Source organism: Paroedura picta, chromosome 3 (genome assembly GCF_049243985.1).
Source record: "Paroedura picta isolate Pp20150507F chromosome 3, Ppicta_v3.0, whole genome shotgun sequence".
In the NCBI taxonomy this organism is placed as follows: Eukaryota; Metazoa; Chordata; class Lepidosauria; order Squamata; family Gekkonidae; genus Paroedura; species Paroedura picta.
In genome coordinates, this window is record NC_135371.1 from 8,818,542 (window position 1) to 8,825,872 (window position 7,331).

The window sequence follows — 7,331 nt, forward strand, 5'->3', positions numbered from 1 at the left end:
GTAATAGCAGAATTGCAGTCTATTGCCTGGCCTGCCCTTGTAAAAAAAAAATCTACATTGGACAACAACATGCCCTGTCAAAATTAGAATACTGAAGCATCATTCTAGGATCAAAAATAAAAATTATGGAGGCTCCTTTAACTGAATATTTTCTTACATGCAGTCATTCTGATTATCTTAGATTTTTTTTTGTTTTAGAAAACATAACAAATAAAAAACACAGAACAGAGATTGAGAAAACACTATATATTTGAATTTCAGTCATCAGCCCCAGTGGGTTTGAGTTTAAACATGGATATTCCCGGGATATTTGTAATTTGTTACTTTAAGATAGCACTGTTAGATTGTATTGTCCCTTTAAGACGGTTACATACTTTTAGACAGTACTGTAATTTTACTTGCAGCTTGTAACTTTAAGAACCTTCTCCTAATGAAGGCTGGCTTTAAAAATGGTTAGATTGTAATTCCTAGTTAGAGACTATAACCATCTCGGGAAATGGGGAATGGGTGGTCCTCAACAGGGAGGGTTGAATTTAAAAAGAAGGTATGTTTATTAGTTATTCATAAAACACCCTTTCTGTGTTGCTTGGGTGGAGACAGATGGGGCAAGCAACTAGCCTCTTTTAATTATTTCTTTTCACAACTGGGGAAGTGTCTGCCATTTAATTACTAACCTTGACATTTTTGTTTCTCCAATGCTTTTGTGAACCACAACTGGACCCAAAAGACCGTTTACCTTTTTTTATAAGAAAATTATCATACTGCATAATGTTACAACACAGTTCACTAATTTACATTTACCCTTTGTACTCTTATGATCCTTGTGCCACTGTCTGAGGAAGGGGGCCTGCACCTGAAAACTCACACCTTGAATCAATCTTTGCTGGTCTTCAAGGTGCCATGGGACTCAAATCTTAGAAAGACGACAGAAACTGTTTTTTTTTTTTAAGGTAGTGTCAATCATTTAAAGTCAATTGGTAAACACCCCGAGTATTATTTTGGTAAAATTATTTACACCAGGGGTAGTCAAAACTGCAGCCCTCCAGATGTCCATGGACTACAATTCCCAGGAGCCCCCTGCCAGCGAATGCAAGATATCTAAAACCAAGATATCTAAAACAACTTCTTCCCTTCCAGAGCATATATTAAGTTCTCAACATTCCTTGGGAGGGCATAAATTAAGCTCTCAACAGGCCTATTTAGCCCTCAATATTCCTTCCCTACTAAAGTCTATTTAGCCTCAACATGCCAGTTAATTTGCAAAGTTGCAACCGGCCGGGAAAAAACTTACAAGTAATTGAACAGCGCCGCTATGTAGCTTCTGTTACAAAGTAGAGCAGCAACTTCACTATGATGATAAAGTGTAGTCCCACTATGAATCACAGGGAGGGGGAAATTTGAAAATTCTCTCTAACCCACAAAATCTACCCCTTCAGGAGAAGCCTTTCCTTTCATTCCCTGCTGCTCTCAACATTCTGTCTTTCTTGGAGCATATTCAGTCCTCATCAAGTAAGTCTAAGGGTTTTCACCCCCTTTCTAATTAACCTGGAAGGTTTACATTAATTAATCTATTACTATATATATCAGGGGTAGTCAAACTGCGGCCCTCCAGATGTCCATGGACTACAATTCCCAGAAGCCCCTGCCAGCGAATGCATTCGCTGGCAGGGGCTTCTGGGAATTGTAGTCCATGGACATCTGGAGGGCCGCAGTTTGACTACCCCTGATTTACACCATATTAGTCAGTATATGATGTTTAAGAATCATCTGTACACCGCCCGTGGCGCCGCGGGCGCCACGGACTAAATAAAACAGTAAGGGGTTCTGGGGCGGGATGTGTCCGGGATGAGGAAGGGTCCGGATTGGACCCTTCCTCATGACAGACAACCGGAGGGACCAAACGGCAGGCGCGAAGCGCCTGCCGATTGGTCCCTCCGATTCCCAGCCCCAGCAAATGCGAGCCGCGCTCAGCGCGGCTCGCAGTTGCTCCCGGCCTGACGTGGTGAGAGGCGCGAAGCGTCTCTCACCGCGTCAGGCCGGCCCCAAGGAAGCCCCCGCCGCAAACACAACACAAGACTCCAGCCGCCGAGAAGCTGCAGAAAAAAAAAAACACCCCCGGAGGAGCCTTTCGCCGCTAGCGCGACGAGAGGCAGCAGAAAAAAAAACCCTGTAGGAGCTCCAAGCCGCCGCGCCGACGAGAGGCAGCAGAAAAAAAAACCCCTGTAGGAGCTCCAAGCCGCCGCGCCGACGAGAGGCAGCAGAAAAAAAAACCCCTGTAGGAGCTCCAAGCCGCCGCGCCCACGAGAGCTAGCAGAAAAAAAAAACCCTGCAGGAGCCTTTCACAGCTCCAAGCAGCAGAAAAAAAACCCCGGAAGGAGCCTTTCCCAGCTCCAAGCAGCAGGAAAAAAAACCCCTGTAGGAGCTCCAAGCCGGCACGCCCACGAGAGCTAGCAGAAAAAAAAAACCCTGCAGGAGCCTTTCACAGCTCCAAGCAGCAGAAAAAAAACCCCGGAAGGAGCCTTTCCCAGCTCCAAGCAGCAGGAAAAAAAACCCCTGTAGGAGCTCCAAGCCGGCACGCCCACGAGAGCTAGCAGAAAAAAAAAACCCTGCAGGAGCCTTTCACAGATCCAAGCAGCAGAAAACAAAACCCTGAAGGAGCCTTTCCCAGCTCCAAGCAGCAGCTCCCTGTAGGAGCTCCAAGCCGGCACGCCCACGAGAGCTAGCAGAAAAAAAAAACCCTGCAGGAGCCTTTCACAGATCCAAGCAGCAGAAAAAAAAAACCCTGAAGGAGCCTTTCCCAGCTCCAAGCAGCAGGAAAAAAACCCCTGTAGGAGCTCCAAGCCGGCACGCCCACGAGAGCTAGCAGAAAAAAAAAACCCTGCAGGAGCCTTTCACAGATCCAAGCAGCAGAAAAAAAACCCCGGAAGGAGCCTTTCACAGATCCAAGCAGCAGAAAACAAAACCCTGTAGGAGCCTTTCCCAGCTCCAAGCAGCAGAAAACAAAAAAACCCTGTCGGAGCCTTTCACAGCTCCACGCAGCAGAAAAAAAAACACCTCCTGGTGTCCCCTGGGTCCTAGCGCCCATTGCATTCCTGGTTGCAATGGGCTTTCTTGCTAGTTTAATATATATTTGCATGTTGAGTGTTCTCACTCACTGAAGAAATTTGGGAACACTTTTGATCCAGACTGCGTTCTGTGGAGAATCAAGAGCACACACAAGAAGCACCATGATTTTGTCTTTATTAAATGGACCATTCATATTATTGATATTATACTTTGGGCCTCTTCTACAGGACATTCTTCTCCTTTTCTTGCAGCGCGCTTCCTGCAGGTGCTTTACTCCCTCCCCTTCCCCTCCCGGCTTCCAGAAAACGACTGCTTTAGAGGGTGAACTCTATGGCAGTATAACCCCACTGTTCTCCTCCCTTCCCAAAACGCCTACCCCCGCAGCTCAAGGAATTTCTCCAGCCAGAGTTGGCAACTCCGTTTCAAATCCCAATTCAGTCGCCGAAGCACATTCGGGGCCTGTCTCAGCCTAATCGACCTCACGAGGAGGCTAAAATAAAACAGAGACAAGATCCGTGCGTGCTGCCTCTCCTCAGAGGAAAGGTGTGGTGAAAAAGGCGTCCGGAAGACGGATCTCAGTGGGGCTTCACCTCCCAGCAAAGAAGTTCAGGCTCTCAGAGGTGATTTTTAAAAGGAGGGGTTTGCCAAATGCCGCTCCTCCTAATCTCCACTGTGACCAGAGGCCAAGAAAAGAGGCAGCCAGTGATGTTTTCCTTCTACGCCACCCATAAAAAAAAAAGGCAGGGAATCTTTCTCAACACCTATTTATTTATTATATTTATATACCGCCCTGTGGTGTTCGCCAGTTTTGCCAGGGCTACTGGAGCACAGAGCCAAACCTTTCTGCCTCATCCTACTCCAATCCTTGTATGTGGAATGTGGAGGGGTCCTCTTTGCCTGTTCATGCCCAAAAATGGCTTAATGGTCACTGCTGTACCAGCGGGAAACACCTCCCCGCCTTGCTAACTTTCATTTATTTCTGCCCAAACAATTCTAACCTCAAATGCACAACTAGGCCATTTTCATCCTGCCCGCTCACCCATTTCATTTCCTTCCATCCCATAACCTCAGCCCTCTTTACCAAATCCTCACTCCTCAGCGAGCAAACTCTTCCCCTTAAACCCCCGCCCCATTCTGTACCTCTCCCATTTGCACAAGGAGACACAAACCTTTGAGGTGGTTCCTGCTTCCCTGTTTATAAACCTTCAAGTCAACAAGGAGGTGGCACAGGCATGAATAGGAGCACGGATAAATCCATCAGCGCAGAAACTATTAAACTGTTCACATCTAGTTCGACGACGGGGAAACGGCTTAATCCGAGAGGCGATATTTCTCGTCTTATGAATTGGGAGTGGGGTGGGGGAGATTTCATTCTGTTAGATACATCACTGGCCTGGCTCTCCACAGGGAGGAAAGGTAGTCACCTTTTTCTCCCAGCAGAGCTCCGGCGCCCATAATCCACCATCCAAAAACCAGATCTATGCATGAAGCTTCCACCCACAATTCTGTCCTATGCTCTGTGCTCAAGAAAGCCACATCTACTGCATGGGGTGCCAGTTCTGTGGCTATTTAAGGCACAGCCAAGACAGGGGGAAAGGTAGCAACCTCTTTGTGTTCACAGACTCCAGTGTGTCTGTATGTGCAAATGTGGAATCATGGAGAAACGTGAAAGTCCTTCCGTTACCAAAGATATCATTGGGGTAGCCAACTTTGGCTCCTGGAAATTCTGCTTTAGAAGCAGCAGCACACCGTGCAGTTCCGGAAACTATTTGACAAGCAATATTTGCTCGTCTGTGCCGCAGTGCCGGTTGATTCCGACATATCCGGTTGCTCTTACAGGTGGGAGAGAAGTCCAGGTAGCTATTTTTCTTTGTTTCCTGGTTGACTGGCAGTCCAAGTCCCTGCCCTCTCCAGGGTCCAGAGACTGAAGGGTTTTAGCTCCTTCCTCCCCAGCAGTGTTTCAGGCCTGCCACCAGGGTTAATGTATAAACAAAATGCAATCTCAGGAGAACAAGCCAGGCGCACATTCACAACTATATTCACACTACAGTGTCAATTAACCGGGTTGGGGTGGAGATACTTCTGTTCAGGGTTCACCTCTGTTTCTGACAGCATTCTGAGATCCACAGGTCAAGGTTTCCCACGGGGACATATATATGGTCACCCATAAAGACCTGGGTATCACTGTACTGTTAAAGGCCTGGCTACAATTAAAAATTCTGGCCCCTCTGCCACACGCTCAGGCACAGGCTTGCCCCTTCAGTGGTTCATGGGCCACTTGCACTGGTTAACATGCGCAATAGAGCAAGATATGGGTGAAATGGGAGAAGCCAAAGGCAAGAGCCTCTTGTGGCGCAGAGTGGTAAAGCAGCAGACATGCAGTCTGAAAGCTCTGCCCATGAGTCTGGAAGTTCAATCCCAGCATCCGGCTCAAGGTTGACTCAGCCTTCCATCCTTCCGAGGTCGGTAAAAGAGTACCCAGCTTGCTGGGGGGGTAAACAGTAATGACTGGGGAAGGCACTGGCAAACCACCCTGTATTGAGTCTGCCAAGAAAACGCTAGAGAGCATCACCCCAAGGGTCAGACATGACTCGGTGCTTGCACAGGGGATACCTTTACCTTTAAAGGCGAGAGGGTGAAATTTACCACTTCAGAAGGCAGCTATTAATTTTATTTATTCCACCGCTGGCAAATTAGCAATTCTCTTGTAGCGCACAGTTTGGGAATTATTGCCTTCTGATCTCTGTCCAAGCCGAGGCTGGCATGAACTGGAAATGCAGTCTGCAACCCTGAACGTTCATTCGTACGCAGAACTTCTGTGTGGGTGTCAGAACAGTGGGTTGAACCAATACACTGTTCTCCACACACACGGCCTGTCCACATTTTCCTGCTCAGCCGGAATTGGAAACTATCTAGGCCAAATGAACACAGAGTTCCAGATTTTCTTTGAACAGACACACACTCATGCACAGCCTCCAATGTTTGAAGAAGGAGAAGAGATGGTTCTTATATGCCGCTTTTCCCTACCTGAAGGAGGCTCAAAGTGGCTTACAGTCGCCTTCCCATTCCTCTCCCCACAACAGACAACCTGTGAGGGAGGGGAGGCTGAGAGAGCCCTGATATCACTGCACGGTCAGAAGAGTTTTATCAGTGCCGTGGCGAGCCCAAGGTCACCCAGCTGGCTGCATGTGGGGGAGTGCAGAATCGAACCCGGCATGCCAGATTAGAAGTCCGCACTCCTAACCACTACACCAAACTGGCTCTGTTGGTGGTGTTTGTACGCTGCAAAATGCAGACCATAATTCTGCAGCTAGAGAAGTAGGATTCCTAAACCAGCACAAGGCTACACTAAGCAGACGTTCACCTACTTGCTTGACAGTGCTCCATGCTCCTAAGGCTCCACCCATGTGGGGGAAACAAAAATCCTGTCATATTTCTTGGAAAATGCTGGATGTTCTGGAATTCCCTTTTGTTAGAACTTCAGGCAGGAGTTCTAGGGAAAGATGCTCCCCTGCCCAAGTCCCTGGAGAACTACTGCAGCCTGAACTACCTTGGACCCTCAATCAGACCCATTTGGCAGCCTCACATTTAGAAATCCTCTTCGGCCACCTCCTGCAAAAGCAAGAGAAAGGGAGACTTCGATGCGGCCTCCTTATTGGGACACCTAAGCAGCCCCCCCCCATCTCTGGTCTGTGTGTTTAAACATACTTGTAAGGATTATTCTATAGGCCGATCCTGTTGCTTGTCCTCCAACCTCTGTTCAGGTTGAGATTTGACCCTGGTTGGTCACTGGGAAGGAGGCACGACGTCTGTCTGTACATGGAATGACCCTAAGGAATTACTCTACAAAGAGTATGATTAAAATGTGGAATCTGCTGCCAGAGGATGTAGTGATGGCCACAGGGATAAACAGCTTTCAATGAGGATTAGATAGATTCATGGAGGAGTCATCTATCAGTGGCTGCCCACCATGAGTGAGGGGAACCCACCCCCTCCCACACACACACACATATTCAGCAGTACTAGGCCTCTGAATCCGAAAGCCCGGAGGCAGCACAAGGAGGAAGGCCTCGTCCTCTGTGTCCTCTTGTTGGCCCTCCAGAGGAATGGGTTGGCTGTCATGTGAGGCAGGGAGCTGCAGCAGATAGACCCCTGGCCTGATCCAGCAGGGGTCTTCTTATGTTCCCGGGGCTGTTATCAAACTGATTTTATAGCACGAGGGTGTAAAATATAGGAGGGATGTAATAACACGCAATGCAACTTGG